The 17,600-nt window shown below is 32.3% G+C and overlaps 1 long non-coding RNA gene across 1 annotated transcript; it reads left to right on the top strand.

Moving 5' to 3' along the window:
• Positions 1-895: 895 nt before the first annotated feature.
• LOC132734220 (uncharacterized) lies at positions 896-7,218 on the top strand. The gene is made up of 3 exons (XR_009626283.1): positions 896-1,014; positions 1,739-1,849; positions 5,397-7,218. It is a non-coding gene; the product is annotated as an uncharacterized LOC132734220 (long non-coding RNA).
• The last annotated feature ends 10,382 nt before the right edge of the window (positions 7,219-17,600 follow it).

The following is a 17,600-nucleotide window of genomic DNA, read 5'->3' as shown; positions in this document are numbered from 1 at the left end:
GACATTTTTAAGAATTATATATACTGATTATTTTAGATGCAGAATGGGTCATTTTAGACTAGTATAATATTATTGTTCTTTGGTTTTTCGTTTGTTCTCAGATGGCGTAAGAAAACATCACTGAATTACTTTTGAAAGACAAAACTAGATAAAATTGTATATTTCTAAATATTACCACTATATATTTCAAACTATTGTTCGATTGATGGTACAAAAATATATATTGATCATTGAGCAGACTTAAAGCAGGAAATGGCGGGAAGAATCCTAGCAGATGACAGTTGTTGCGCAGATGCAATCATGCACCATATCAGACTGTCCGAAATTACAGGCTGGCCTAGCTCTATACCGGACTCGCTTTCAGCAGGTTAGGGTTTTGAAAAAGGACATCATAACTTTTTTAATTTATGTCTTGTTTACTTTTTGAAAAATAAACTTTCGTGTCAATGTAATATTTATGTTGACATATCATTATTGTCTAATGTTTCATAATGAACCATTTTTAGCCCAACTGTTTGAAAAACGAGTAAGGGCTATTTTAGTCACTTGGTCGTCTGTTCTTGTAAAACACTTCTTTTGCATATGTTTTGTAAATTACTTCCAACCTCAGAATTCATTATGATTGTGTAACGGGGAACATAATCTAAACACCTTTAAATTTAAACTAGATTTTGATTGTATGCCACTTAGTTAACTTGATTTAAAGCAGTCATGTTTAAAATAATAATTTAAGTTTACATTATATTCTTATCAAATGAGCATAATAATGCTTAGTTATTGGTCATTAAGAACATTTCAGTAATTTTAACAAATAACTTATAGTCTTAGTTACAATTATTTTTAAAATGCTAAAAAATGTAACATTTGTTGCACCATGTTACCAATAGTGTATCCACAGGAAGCAGACGACAATAAATTTTAGAGTGGAAATTTGCGACTTCCAGTGTGTCTGCTACTCGATGTTGTGATCTCAATTACTTCCCCTGACGTTCAGTAGATGAAATGAGGGTCGAGGTAAGATATTTTGAAGAAATACAAAATTTAGCTAAACATAGAACAACAAATTTTACAGATAAGGGTTTGTGAGTCGCTGTTTACACCTTTAACCCTGCAAAATATTTTAAATGGACTTGCCCATCTTCAAATCTGGACAAAACCATTACTCATTTTAAGGGAAAATTTCAAAATTTGTACTGACTTAATATCGAAAAGTGCAGATCATGAGCAGATGTCAAGGATATGCCGACTGATTTTGGTCTGCACTGGTCGCACGGGTACATGTATTTTATGATGGCACTAGAAGGCTGAGAGTTTATCAACATCTTGTACCACACAAAATAATCAGAAAGTACTGATTACAGATGGAACATGACTTTGTAATTATTGTTGCTTTTCTAGAAAAAAAAATGAACTGAACATAATATAAAGAACTATTCTTTCCGAGATCACCCGCTTCCTTAAAGTATTACAATCTTAATACAAAAAATATACATTCAATAACTTAATTCACGAATATGTCAAAAATATCGGCACTTCCGAAGGAAGGGAGATAATTATGAATGTATTACAAATAAGGGAGACAAAATATCTCTTATTATAATTATACTATAAAATATCAAAATTATATTTCTAAAGTATAATGTGTATTTTGTAATGAACTGGTGACTTTGATTGTGGCACTCCGATAACATCTTAATTTTCAATCTATAAATAGATAATTTTCTAACCTATATTTCAGTTTTAGGATTTGAAATTAGGAAAGAACGAAAGATATGAAATGAGCACCGGCAAACTGATCTTGGCATGTTACATCCTTATCACAGAACTTGAACCTACTGATTAAGATGAGGTAATAGTAGGTTTTATGAATATATGTTTAGATTTTTTATTAGTCTGCTGAAGGCGAAAATCATTAATCTTTGCCTCCAGAATAGAGCCCGGCCAGCCTGCACTTTTGTGCAGTTTGATCAGCCTCTTTGCTGTTTGCTAACTTCCAATTTTCTTTTTCATGTGATAATTAGTTATAATAATTTATAACGGACTGTTCCTTAAATAAAATGTGGAAAAGTCCATTTAATAATTTCTGCAGGTTAAAGCAGCATGCCTCCAGATTCATGCTCATTCTTCATGTAAATTTTGGAAATGTATCTAAAAGAAAACTATAGTGTAGTGAACTAGGAAAGTAATTTACACATTACAAACAGCATTTACAGTCTACTTAAATTACCAAAAATGGCCAAAATATACAATAATAGCCATTACTGCGTTAGTCACGCAGTAGAAATATGGTAATAAGTACTGCGACTTCAGTCGTTAAAGACATTTAGCACATAGATAATTACTTGAATCTTAAATCTTTTTACTTCTCTTAAAATCTGAGTACATTTTTCTTAAGTTTGTATTTTCTTGAAATATTTTTGGTTCATCTGGAGGCGTGCAGCTTTAAGGCTTGTTTATAGCTGTTAAATGAGACGTGTATTAATTTGGTCCTGAAACAGTACGCCTTTGTGAAAATTGTTTCATGTTCGGGTTTGATAAAATATTTTTTCTTTGATTAACACATAAACAGTTACCTTAAGTTTGTTTTTGTTATTCAGTTATGAATTGCTTTGGCTAAGTAAATACATGTACACCTACACTGGTATCGAACATTGTTCTTCATTATTCAAATTTGATAAACCTTTTGTAAGTTTTAGTTTTATAAGGGCGTCCGTTACCGAGTAGTTGAATGAATTCATTGACTGCAAATCATTTTCACCCCCCGCCCCCCCCCCCCCCCGTCTTTCACTATTATGGGCAGCGACTTTGAATTCATGAATAGTTTCATGTGCAGAGATGATTCACAGAGGTGATCCACAGCTAGCTTAATAGGCAGAGAAAATTGGTGGTTCTACTCGAGTGCCCCACCGTGTCTAAAATAATTTGTAGAGGGCTATTTTGAACCTTCTTCCGCCAGTAAAGCTGAAAAATTATTATTGTTTTCTTGATAAGTACCGTCGAGACAGTAACCATTCACCTACTAAATTAGTGTAATGGATCTGCCCTGCATTGAATTTGGAACAGTCTATTTAAAATTTATGGAATTTCCATAACAAAATACAAATTTAAGCAGACGATAATATATAGCCTGGGCATGGAGAGCACGGACCAATAGGTAAAGGGTTAAACCCAACTAGAATAATTGAACCATTGCAGTTAAGAATATACTAGAAATAATAAGAGAATCGTTTAATGACATCAAGTGAATAAAAGCTTTATGGCCACTATTTGAGTAAGAAGTAAATATTTGTTTGTTGAATTCCTGAATTCTATTATGTGCATTTTTGAATTAGAGTAATGATAACATTGTTTTTTTATTTGGTGTTCAACCCGTGCGTCTGCTGTCTTTTGCAAGTGAAACGCAAAGCGTTACAAGTGATGTGTATATTTTATACATTATACAAGTTAAATGTTGATGCTGCACATCAAAGACGCCGCCAAATGATGTGAACAGTCAATCAGCATTGAAAATCGTTCTCTATTACAGTTGATTATATTTTATTTTAATTCCTTAATGCTCGGTGACATGTTGTACATCAAAAAAGATACTTTTTTAGAAAATTTGAAAACAGTGTGATTTTGTTTAAACAGAAAAAGATACACAAAATCAAGTCTAAAATTTTCCCCATTGCTGAATAGACAAGTGCATATCTACTAGCGCGGCAATCAAGTCTTAAATTTTCCCAATTGCTGAATAGACGAATGCATATCTATTAGACGCCGCGCTGCGCTTGGCGTTGGCGTCTACTAAACTCTTTGTTCATTTTGTTTCTGAAGAGTTATTTCTTAAACGGTTTGTTTGCTGGTATTAAAGTCAGCAGCTTTAAAGGCCCATTATGCCCCAAAAAATGTTGTTTTTTTGTGCCCCCACGTTAGTGGCGGGCATTTAGATTTACCCTTGTCCGTCCGTCTGTCCGTCCGTCCGTCCGTCCTTCCGTCCGTCCGTCCGTCCGTCCGTCCGTCCGTTCACTTTTGTGTCGCACGTAACTCAAAAAGTATTTGACCTAGAGTCATGAAACTTTACAGAAATGTTGATCAGCATGTGTAGTTGTGCACCTGGGTATTTTGGTCTGGATATTTTTAGTATTTTCAGAGTTATTGCCCTTGACTTAGTAAAATTTGGCAATTTTCAACTTGTGTCGCATGTAACTCAAAAAGTATTTGACCTACAGTCATGAAACTTTAGAGAAATGTTGATCATCATGTGTAGTTGTGCACCTGGGTATTTTCGTCTGGATATTTTTAGTATTTTCAGAGTTATTGCCCTTGACTTAGTAAGATTTTGCAATTTTCAACCTGTGTTGCATGTAACTCAAAAATATTTGACCTAGAGTCATGAAACTTTACAGGAATGTTGATCAGCATGTGTAGTTGTGCACCTGGGTATTTTCGTGTGCATATTTTTAGTATTTTTAGAGTTATTGCCCTTGACTTAGTTATATTTTGCAATTTTCAACTTGTGTCGCACATAACTCAAAAAGTATTTGACCTAGAGTCATGAAACTTTACAGGAATGTTGATCAGCATGTGTAGTTGTGCACCTGGGTATTTTCGTCTGGATATTTTTAGTATTTTCAGAGTTATTGCCCTTGACTTAGTAAAATTTGGCAATTTTCAATATGTGTCGCACATAACTCAAAAAGTATTTGTCCTAGAGTCATGTAACTTTACAGGAATATTGATCAGCATGTGCAGTTGTGCACCAGGTATTTTCGTCTGGATTTATTTAGTATTTTTAGAGTTATTGCCCTTCACTTAGAAAATGTTTGCAATTTTCAACTTGTGTCGCAAGTTTCTCAAAAAAGATTTGACATAGTCATTAAACCTTATGGGCAGGTTGCTCAGCATATTTTAGATTTGCACCTGGGGTTTCGCTTGTGGATTTATCCAGTATTTGTAGAGTTATTTCCCTTGACTTAGTAAAAAGATTGACAGAACAGTGTCGCGGTGGGGGCACCCGTGTCCTAGTTTATATCTGAAAAGCTTTTTATTTTTTGTGTCCTATTATAGTTTCAAAACAGATATTCGATCATTGGTCATTTATCTGAATAATCTTTTACTTTTTGAAAACAGTTTTAGTGATTTAGTATTTTGCGTGGAAGTTAAAATACTACTGTGTTTACATTTTGCGACCTTTAAAACAAATATTTTTACATTCAGCCATACTTTATTTTGTTAATAAGCATCTAACATGCTTTAAAGCATTATTTGAACGTTATAATACTCATGTTTGCACCGCCTAATGTAGGAAAAAATGTTAATTTCTGAGGCATAATGTGCCTTTAAAGAAAAACAGTTAATTCTAAGTTGAATATAATTTTTACAATGCAGGTGTATCAGTGGTCTTTACATTTCAGAAATACGGAACACAGTAAATTGAGCAGGTGAAGGAATGAAGAAAACACCACCCTCTTTACAGTCAGCAAAATAACTATGCTTCCGGTTTGGAACTACTGCATGCCGTTACAACATATGTCACAAAGAGATTTTAATCCACCTGATACGATTTGGTATCTTTCTTAAAATGTCAAATGGTGTTTTTTTTCTGCCAAGTTTAAGAAATATATGACCATGTAACTGTCTAATATTTATGGCAATTATGAAGTAATGAATTTTTGGCGTAGTAATTAAAACCATAAAAGGTGTTAGCTCGATTGGATTTTCTACATGAGCTTGACAAAATAACACCTTCATAAATGTCGTGATGTGAACAGAATAGAAGGGATATTTTATTTGCTTTTACATTGTACATCTTCTATTTACCAACACACTGTACCGTCAATGTATTGTAATGGCAATAATGAGTATAATTGCAATAATTAATAATGCACTTTTTTGCAATGTATATTTCAAGTGGTTTAAAAGTAAAATTTGATTAGGAATGTACATTTATTAAGACTTAATATATATGCAAACATACTGTACCGTTAACATAAGGGCAATAGTAAGATTGCAGAAATGAATGATGCGCATTTTTTACAATGTATATTTCAAGAAGTGTAATAAGTAACATTGAATAGTTAATAAAGACATACTAGGCCGTACAATGAGAAATAATGATAATTTAACAACGTCATGATAGAAACATCAATTTGAAATTTCTTAAGATTTAGATAATAATAACACCAACAAGAATATCACCACTATCACCAAATACAACATTAATGAAACATAATGAAAACTCCAACGATGAAATATTTCATCATTCAAAAACATGCGATGATGAAAAAATGAAATAAAATATTAAAATAATTGTAATAATGACCAGAAGAACAATTATGAAATAAAAAAAAATGAAATAACAACATCAATGAAATAAAATAAAAACAACAAAATGAAATGAAATAAACGATAGTGAACTAAAATGAAAACAAAAATAATGAATGAAATTAGATAAATTAAAAACAATAAAATAAAATAAATAAATAAAAAATGAAAATAAAAACAAATTGAAATAAGGTAACAAGAAATGGAATGAAATAATAATATTGTCACAAGTGACCAATTAGTTGTTTACCTATAACATGCTTGACCTTCAAGTGACCAGCCTTTGCCACCAGTATGCAGTCAGGCCAACCTGCACGTCCGTTCAGATTGACCAGACTCTTAGCCGTTGGCGGACCAATTTCAAACTTGATTTTATTCAAGTTATATTCCCTAAATTGAGTATGAACGTATTCAGAAACGGAAGCTGGACAAGTCCGCTTCCGATAATATTATCAACCATATACATGATATAATGTGTTCCTTTATATTTTGAAGTATCATTTGTTTCATTTTTTTCTTTTAAATGCTTTAAATAAGGAGTCACAAAGGGTTGCTTTATCATTTTCATTTCCGAGCATATCCTCGTGCGTTTCATCGCCGGACAGCCACTGATACCAACTGCCCAACCATTAACATTTATCTTGATTACATGTTAATCAACCGTGGGTATCCGACGATGCATGCGTTTATGCTTTTTTTGGTTGATTTTTTATTATTGTTGTTGTTGTTTTCAATTTTTAAATGATCTGACAAAATGCTAAAAAAGGGGTGGGGGCTAGCATCCATTAGCTTTTTTTTCGCTTTTGATACGTTATTCTATCAATTTTTAAGCTTTACTTGCCTGTTTAAATTTTTTAATGTTTTTTTAATTTATTTATTTATTTAGAATCTAGATCTATTTATTTATTTATTTATTTACTTATTTATTTTTTGTTTTGCAAATTACATCATGCGAAAAGGGAGGCTACTTGTTTTAAATTACAGATTGATCTCCCTTGAAAATTAAATGAAAAGAACGGACCAAAGGAGACTTCTCTTCATTAAAACAAGTATAAAATGATAAAAAAGTCATTTTCCCGACAGTTTATACTCTATTACCACTTGTTTTTATTTCTAACTGATAACTCTCAGACATGTTCGGTACTTACATTAATTTTTAGGGGAAATGACTTTCATAATGCTACTGTAAAAACTCCAACAAATATTAATCAAAAGTAATAACATTTGGTTGTGAAAATTAAGCCGCAAAAGGCATTATGTTTAATTATCAATAGGGAGAGTAGTCGCCCTTTGGTCTTTGACGTCATTTCAATTTTAAGGGGAGGTTACGCCGTTCTTAATGGCAAGAGTGGTCTCCCCTTGGTCATACTTGCTTTTACAAATTGTTCTGCAATATTAAATTTACCATCAAAAACAATTTAAAGGAACACACTAGAGTCAAAATTGGAAACTTCCTTTTTTACAAGTAGACAGAACTTGAAATATTTCAACCAATTTTAGGGTAGATTTAATGATTAATGCTTTGATTAGAATCTTTTCACTAAGTACATATAAAATGATGAAAATACTATAGACCTAGTATAGAATCACGATTTTTTTAAGTATTATTTAAAATAGTTGGCTATAATTTGTGTCACGGGAAAACAGAGGGTAAACCATTTAAAATTTTGTATACTAGTTTATATATATCTAAAACATTTTAAAGAACAACATTTGACATTTTAAATCTATCCTTTATCTTGGAAACTTCCATGCGTTTGTAAATATTTCTTCAAACAGATTTAAGAAATCGATTTCAGTTCTGGACAATATTTAACATATCTCAACATCCTTTAAATTCTAAATAATTCTAACCATGTCCTTCCATAGTTTGAAACATTAATATATTTGTCAATATTTGGATAAAAATGAAATTAATTTGTGTCGTGGGAACTGCTTTACTATCTAAATGTACATAAATGAAAAAAAACAACTTAGTTTTAATTAGGACCACTACTTGAAATAATTAAACTTATGTCTGGAAAATCACTTGATATTTTAACTTCGTTTGAGCCTGGAACAAAACTTATAATATCTTAACATAAGTTGAGTTATGAAGAACAATTGAAATATCTTAACCTAATTGTGTCTTGAACAATAATTAAAATATCCTAACAATGTTTGAGTTTTGAACAATACTTGAAATTTCTTAACTTAGCTTGTGTCTGGAACAATACTTGAAATATCTTAACTTAGCTTGAGTCTTGAACAATACTTGAAATATCTTAACTAAGTTTGAGTCTGGTACAATCCTTGAAATATCTTTAGTAAGCTTGAGCCTTGAACAATACTTGAAATATCTTAACTTAGTTTGAGTCTGGAACAACACTTGAAATATCTTTACTTAGTTTGAGTCTGGACCAATACTTGAAATATCTTAACTTAGTTGGAGTCTGGAACAATACTTGAAATATCTTCACTAAGCTTGAGTCTTGAACAAAACTTGAAATATCTTAACTTTGTTTAAGTCTTGAACAATAATTGTAATATCTAGAATTTGCTTAAGTCTGGAAAAATAATTGAAATATCTTATCTAAGCTTGAGTCTTGAACAATACTTGAAATATCTTAACTTAGTTTAAGTCTGGAACAACACTTGAAATGAAATTTCTTAACTTAGTTTGAGTGTTTAGGAATTCTTGAAATATCTTAACTGAGTTTGAGTCTGGGACAACACTTGAAATTTCTTAACTCAGCTTGTGTCTGGAACAATACTTGAAACATCATAACTGAGTTTGAGTTTGGGACAAAATTTGACATATTTTAACTTAGCATGTTTCTGGAACAACACTTGCAATATCTTTACTTAATTTTAGTCTTAACTTAGTTTAAGTCTGGAATAATAATTGAAATATTAAAACTTAGTTTGAGTCTGGAACAACACTCGATATATCTTAACTAAGTTTGAGTCTTGAAGAATACTTGAAACATCATAACTGAGTTTGAGTCTAGGACAGCACTTAAAATATCTTAACTTAGTTTGATTCTGGAACAATACTTGAAATATTTTAACTGAGTTTATGTCTTGAACAACACTTGAAATTTCTTAACTTAACTTGTGTCTGGATTAACACTTGAAATATCTTTACTTAATTTGAGCCTTATTTTAGTTTAGTTAACTTAGTTTGAGTCTGAACCAATAATTGAAATATCTAAAATTAGCTTAAGCCTGGAACAACACTTGAAATATCTTATCTTAGTTTGAGTTTTGAACAATACTTTAAATATCTTAACTTAGTTTGAGTCTGGAACAACACTTGAAATGTCTTAATTTAGTTTGAGTCTGGAACAATACTTAAAATATCTTGACTTTGTTTGAGTATGAATCAAAGTTTGAAATGTTTTTAACTTAGCTTGTGTCTGGAACATCACTTGAACTATCTTAACTTTGTTTGAGTCTTGAAGAATATATGAAATATCATAACTTTACTTAGTTTGAATCTGAAACAACACTTGAACTATCTCGTCTTAGTTTGAGTCTGGAACAATACATGAAATATCTTAACTTAGTTTAAGTCTTGAACAAAACTTGAAATATCTTTACAAAGTTTGAGTCTGAAACAATACTTGAAATATCTTAACTAAGTTTGAGTCTTGAAGAATACTTGAAACGTCTTAACTGAGTTTGAGTCTGGAACTTTTCTTGAAATTTCTTATGTAAGCTGGTGTCTGGAACAATACTTGAAAGATCTTAACTGAGTTTGATTTTGGAACAATACTTAAATTATCTTAACTGTGTTTTAGCCTGGGACAAAACTGGAAATATCTTAACTAAGCTTGAATCTAGAACAATACTTGAAATATTTTACATGAGTTTGAGTCTGGAACAACATTTGAAATTTCTTTACTTAGCTGGGTACGAGGTTATAAACAAATCCTCATAGCTCAAACTCAGATCTCAGTCATTTGATTGGTCAGAAATTGCCCAAAAATGTACACTGACCAATGAAAATCATGAAATTTGAGATAAAACTCAGAAGAAAAAGTTTTATAACCTTGAGGCCTGTTGTCTGGAACAAAACTCGAAATATCTTTACTTAATATGAGCCTTATTTTAGTTTAAGTCTGGAATAATAATTGAAATACCTTAACTTAGTTTGAGTCTGGAACAACACTTGAAATATCTTAACTAAGTTTGAGTCTTGAAGAATACCTGAAATATTTTAACTGAGTTTGAGTCTAGAACAGCACTTGATATTTCTTAACTTAGCTTGTGTCTGGAGCAACACTTAAAATATCTTAACTTGATTTGAGTCTTAACTTAGTTTGAGTCTGGAATAATAATTGAAATATCTTATCTTAGCTTGAGTCTGGAACAACACTAGAAATATCTTAACTAAGTCTGAGTCTTGAAGAATTCTTGAAACATCTTAACTTAGTTTGAGTCTTGAAGAATACTTAAAACTAATTAACTTAGTTTGAGTCTTGAATGATAATTCAAATATCTTAGTTTAAGTCTTGGACAATTCTTGAAACAGCTTAACTTAGTTTGAGTCTTGAAGAATACTTGAAATATCATTACTTTACTAAGTTTGATTTTGGAACAATAATTGAAGTATCTTAGTTTGAGTCTGGAACCATGGTTAAAATATATTAACTTAGTTTGGGTCTTGAAGAATACTTGAAACATCTTAACTTAGTTTGAGTTTAGAAGAATATTTGAAATTTTTAAACTTAGTTTGAGTCTGAAACAATAATTCAAATATCTTAGTTTGAGTCTGGGACAATACTTGAAACAGCTTAACTTAGTTTGCGTCTGGAACAATACTTGAAATATCTTACCCTAGTTTGAGTCTGGAACAACACTTGAAATATCTTAACTTAGTTTGAGTCTGGACAAACACTTGAAGTATCTTAACTTAGTTTGAGTCTGGAACCACACTTGAAATATCTTAACTTGGTTTGAGTCTTGAAGAATACTTGAAATATCATAACTTTACTTAGTTTGATTTTTGAATAATAATTTATATCTTTTAGTTTTAGTCTTGAACACTATTTGAAATATCTTAACTTAGTTTGAGTCTGGAAGAATAATTCATAACTTAGTTTGAGTCATGAGCAATACTTGAAATATCTTTACTTAGTTGAGACTTGAAGAATAGTTGAAATATCATAGCTTAGTTTGAGTCTGGAACATTAATTGATAACTTAGTTTGAGTTTGGAACAATACTTGAAATATATTTCCTAAGTTTGAGTCTTGAAGAATAATTTAAATACCATAACTTAGTTTGAGTCTGGAACAATAATTGAAACATCTTAACTTAGTTTGAGTCTTGAAGAATATTTGAAATATCATTACTTTACTTAGTTTGATTTTGGAACAATAATTTAAATAACTTAGTTTGAGTCTGGACATTTCTTTATTTATATTATTGGAAAGTTTAGTTATAAATATTTTTGTTATTATTTGAATTATATTGAGTTATATATTAGATATCAAAGCATAGGCCGAAAGCAAATATTTTTTTGTATATTTTGGTTTCATTGATTAATTGAGATGTATTTTAAACAGTACTTTAAATTCTTTTTTTTTTCTTTTTTTTTAACTCTGATTAACTATGACTTAACTGTTGGAATTGAAATAGATTGACTTGCGAATTATCATTCATAATTTGAATTTTCAATGAGTAACGAGTAGTTCTGAAAAGAACTTTACTCGATTTGCGTTCTGTATACTTTTAAGTTAAAGTAAATTCATCTTATATGCTGAGGTTTAAAAATAAACGTCAGTTGAGTCGTGAACGAAACTTGACATTTCATACATTTATTTTAAGTTGAACAATATACACAACAGGTCTAAATCCATCGAAACTCAGTTTGAGCCAAGAAATCTTACTATTCACGTATTAGGTGTGTAACACGTGGAAAGTAGAATGCTGTAACGCTCTTATATAACATTTTGACGCATATTAATTGAAATAAAATCAAATTAAAAGTAAATGAAAATTAAAAAAAAAAATATCTTTTACCTAATGAGCTGCGAAAAAATCCTAAGTTAAATGGGCGCCGCCATTTTGAAATCCTATTGAGCTAAATATAGATATCAGAGCGCTTTTAATGAGCGTCTACATAATTCAGACTATTGCTAGCAGATGCATTCAAAATAACACTTCCGGTGAAAGAATGATGTACAAAATCAGAAAATAAATGTGCATTTCATTGATAAGAACTAAAGTAACGATAATAACATATCCCTTTGATAAATTAGAACATTTAAAGATAATGTTAAAACAACAACTGGATTAGAGATTAACAAAAATGGCGGACGGGATTTTCCAAATGCCGGCGCTTTTCGCAGTGGTCCCCCTTTACGTCGGAATATTCCGAGCGCTCCGATGATAGGTTGAACACTTCCAATTTATACGTTTTGTTTACGGTACAAAATAGAAAATACTTGCATTTACTAATGAAGTGCAGAAAGATCTGGTTTACATGTACACTAAACATGTTATGCTAAAATTATAATTCATCAGAGCTTTCCGCGCCATAGGTAGCACCTAACTTCATATTAAATATTGTATCATGCAACAGTTTTGTCTTTTATGCAGTTGATTGATAGCATTGTTTGTTTGTTTGTTAATTTTGTAAAACAAAAACAATTACAAGTATTTTTGTATGCAAATTAGTTTGAAAAACGATGAAATAGTACTGGAATTAAAAAGGATTTTTCTACACTTGTTAAGTTATCTTTCCCCAATCTTTATCAATAAGGTTCTTATTTAATATTTGGCAGATAGAATAACCCCCCCCCCCCCCCCAAAAAAAAAGTGTGCTAGGGGCCGGTAAACACACTTATCCTTCATTATTAAGTATATCTGATAGTATAACCTCCACTGAATATTGCAAAGGGAAAACACTCTAACGTTTCATAATTTAGAAAGAGTAATCTCCCTTGAAAACAACAAAGGGAAATCACTCTTACATTAAATAATTAAGTCAGATAGAGTAACCTCTTCTGAAGAAAACAAAGGGAAATCACCCTTACCTTTCATATAAATAAGCCAGATAGAGTAACTTCCCCTGAGGAAAACAAAGGGAAATCATTCTTATCTTTCATATAAATAAGTCAAATAGAGTAACCTCCCCTGAAGAACAAAGGGATATCACTCTAACCTTTCATTATTAATCCAGATAGAGTAACCTCCCCTGAAAAAATCAAAGGGAAATCACTCTTATCTTTCATATAAATAAGCCAGATAGGGTAACCTCCCCTGAAAAAATCAAAGGGAAATCACTCTTATCTTTCATATAAATAAGCCAGATAGGGTAACCTCCCCTGAAAAAATCAAAGGGAAATCACTCTAACCTTTCATTATTAATCCAAATAGAGTAACCTCCCCTGAAGAAATCAAAGGGAAAGCACTCTAACCTTAAATTACTAAGTCAGATAGAGTAATCTCCCCTGAAGAACAAAGGGAAATCACTCTACCGTTCATTATTATTCCAGATAGAGTTACATCCCCTGAAGGAAACAAAGGGAAATCACTCTTACCTTAAATAATCCAAATAGAGTAACCTCCCCTGAAGAACAAAGGGAAATCACTCTAACCGTTCATTATTAAGCCAGAAAGAGTTACCTCCCCTGAAGAAATCAAAGGGAAATCACTCTTATCTTTCATATAAATAAGCTAGATAGAGTAACCTCCCCTGAAGAAAACAAAGGGAAATCACTCTAAACTTACATTATTAATCCAGAGAGAGTAACCTCCCCTGAAGAAATCAAAGGGAAATCACTCTAACCTTAAAGTATTAAGTCAGATAGAGTAACCTCCCCTGAAGAACAAAGGGAAATCACTCTTACCGTTCATTATTAATCCAGATAGAGTAACCTCCCCTGAAGAAAACAAAGGGAAATCATTCTAGCCTTACATGTAAATAAGCCAGATAGAGTAACCTCCCCTGAGGAAAACGAAGGGAAATCACTCTTACCTTTTATTACTAAGCCAGATAGAGTAACCTCCCCTGAAGAAAACAAAGGGAAATCACCCTTACCTTTCATATAAATAAGCCAGATAGAGTAACTTCCCCTGAGGAAAACAAAGGGAATATCTAACCTTTCATTATTAATCCAGATAGAGTAACCTCCCCAGAAGAAATCAAAGGGAAAGCACTCTTACCTTAAATTACTAAGTCAGATAGAGTAGCCTCCCCTGAAGAAAACAAAGGGAAATCACTCTAACCGTTCATTTATTATTCCAGATAGAGTAATCTCCCCTGAAGAAAACAAAGGGAAATCACTCTTATCTTAAATCATTTATCCAAATAGAGTAACCTCCCCTGAAGAACAAAGGGCAATCACTCTAATCGTTCATTATTAAGCCAGAGGGAGTAACCTCCCCTGAAGAAATAAAGGGGAATCACTCTTATTTTTCATATAAATAAGCCAGATAGAGTAACCTCCCCTGAAGAAATCAAAGGGAAATCACTCTTACCTTAAATTATTAAGTCAAAAAGAGTAATCTCCCCTGAAGAACAAAGGGAAATCACTCTAAACGTTTATTATTAAGCCAGAAAGAGTAACCTCCCCTGAAGAAATCAAAGGGAAATCACTCTTATCTTTCATATAAATAAGCCAGAGAGAGTAACCTCCCCTGAAGAAATCAAAGGGAAATCACTCTAACCATTCATTATTAATCCAGATAGAGTAACCTCCCCTGAAGAAATCAAAGGGAAATCACTTTTACCTTAAATTATTAAGTCAGATAGAGTAACCTCCCCTGAAGAACAAAGAAAAATCACTCTTACATTAAATTATTAAGTCAGATAGAGTAACCTCCCCTGAAGAACAAAGGGAAATCACTCTAATCTTTCATATAAATAAGTCAAATAGAGTAACCTCCCCTGAAGAACAAAGGGAAATCACTCTAACCTTTCATTATTAATCCAGATAGAGTAACCTCCCCTGAAGAAATCAAAGGGAAATCATTCTTATCTTTCATATAAATAAGCCAGAAAGAGTAACCTCCCCTGAAGAAATCAAAGGGAAATCATTCTTATCTTTCATATAAATAAGCCAGATAGAGTAACCTCCCCTGAAGAAATTAAAGGGAAATCATTCTTATCTTTCATATAAATAAGCCAGAAAGAGTAACCTCCCCTGAAGAAAACAAAAGGAAATCACTCTAAACTTACATTATTAATCCAGAGAGAGTAACCTCCCCTGAAGAAAAGAAAGGGAAATCATTCTAACCTTACATATAAATAAGCCAGATAGAGTAACCTCCCCTGAGGAAAACGAAGGGAAATCACTCTAACCATTCATTATTAATCCAGAAAGAGTAACGTCCCCTGAAGAAATCAAAGGGAAATCACTCTAACCTTTCATTATTAATCCAGATAGAGTAACCTCCCCTGAAAAAATCAAAGGGAAAGCACTCTAACCTTAAATTATTAATCCAGATAGAGTAACCTCCCCTGAAGAACAAAGGGAAATCACTCTTACCGTTCATTATTAATCCAGATAGAGTAACCTCCCCTGAAGAAAACAAAGGGAAATCATTCTAACCTTACATATAAATAAGCCAGATAGAGTAACCTCCCCTGAATGGAACAAAGGGAAATTACTCTAACCTTTCATTATTAAGTCAGATAGAGTAACCTCCCCTGAAGAAAACAAAGGGAAATCACTCTTACCTTAAATTATTAATCCAGATAGAGTAACCTCCCCTGAAGAAAACAAAGGGAAATCACTCTAACCTTTCATATAAATAAGCCAGATAGAGTAACCTCCCCTGAGGAAAACAAAGGGAAATTACTCTAACCTTTCATTATTAAGCCAGATAGAGTAACCTCCCCTGAAGGAAACAAAGGGAAAACACTCTTACCTTAAATCATTAATCCAGATAGAGTAACCTCCCCTGAAGAAAACAAAGGGAAATCACCCTAACCTCTCATATAAATAAGCCAGATAGAGTAGCTTCCCCTGAGGAAAACAAAGGGAAATCACTCTTACTTAAATAATTAATCCAGATAGAGTAACCTCCCCTGAAGGAAAAAAAGGGAAATCACTCTTACCTAAAATCTTTAATCCAGATAGAGTGACCTGCCCTGAAGAAAACAAAGGGAAATCATTAAAGCCTTTCATATAAATAAGCAAGATAGAGTAACCTCCCCTGAAGAAAACAAAGGGAAATCACTCTAACCTTTCATACAAACCTTTAAATATTAGGTCAGATAGAGTAAACTTCACTGAAGAAAAAACAAAGGGAAATGTTTCGGTAAAAGTCCGAGTGGGAGCATTCAGAGAAAAACACTTATCCCGTTTTCAGGCCTAAACCAGGCAATAAATCCAGAAACTTTTTTTACAATTATCAAAAGTACTATAGCCATTCTTTGGTGCGCTACATGACTTTTTGATACTCTTACGTTTTCTTATAATAAAATTGTATTTTACCTTCGAGTCGACGAAAAATTGGTCCTAGTGGGAGCATTCAGCAGGTGCGCGATGACGTAGTATCCTACCATTGTACTAGTGAAGTGTTAAAAGTTACAATGCACAAAATAACGTAATCCTCCGCGAAAAACGATAGTCGCATATAATAACATATTCAAATAGTTCTCGGCGTCTGTTTGCTCTGTACACGAGCATCTTTCATGATTTTAGTTGCACTGTCTTTCCTAGAAAGCCCATGACAGTCTGTGTTTGACATTTAAATAGCATTTTCATCATGAAATAGTGGCATTTTAAGAAATCTTCTTGACTTCTTAGGTGTTTCACCACTGGTACAATTTTGGGTTAGCAAATTTTACAGTGTGTTTAACTGAAAAGAATGTTTTTGCAAGAGACATGACCAAAACTTTTCTTTTGATTTTTATGTATCACTGACAGTTTTTCTAATAGTTCTTATCTTTTTCAGACCAGGGCAAGTACATACTTGATGCCTCGCTTCGGTCTCTCCTTGAACGACCCCATGTCCATTCATTGAAAAGAATAGTACTGCAGTTTGAAGGCCTTGTCCAAAGAGGTGTTGTGCCTAAATATGAATTAAATTGATTTACTAATAAGGACATTATGTCCAATCTTAAATGTTTTTGGACAATTTGACCTTCAAGGTGAAGGCCATTCAGAGGTCAAGGAAAAAAATACAGGCCCGTAGGAAGGTCTTGTGCTAAGGGATGTTGTTTTCAAATATGAATCAAATCCGTTTACTAATAAGGAAGTTATGGCCAATGTTAAAGTTTTCGGACGGATTGCCGGACTGACGGACGGACAGCTCAAAACTAATATGCCTCCCTTCGGGATATACACAACGTCT

The sequence above is a fragment of the Ruditapes philippinarum genome, unplaced genomic scaffold (assembly GCF_026571515.1).
Source record: "Ruditapes philippinarum isolate M1 unplaced genomic scaffold, ASM2657151v2 ctg5271_1_1_1_1, whole genome shotgun sequence".
Classification (NCBI taxonomy): domain Eukaryota; kingdom Metazoa; phylum Mollusca; class Bivalvia; order Venerida; family Veneridae; genus Ruditapes; species Ruditapes philippinarum.
Note: the sequence above shows the minus strand (reverse complement) of the source record. Positions and strands in the feature narration are given on the sequence as shown.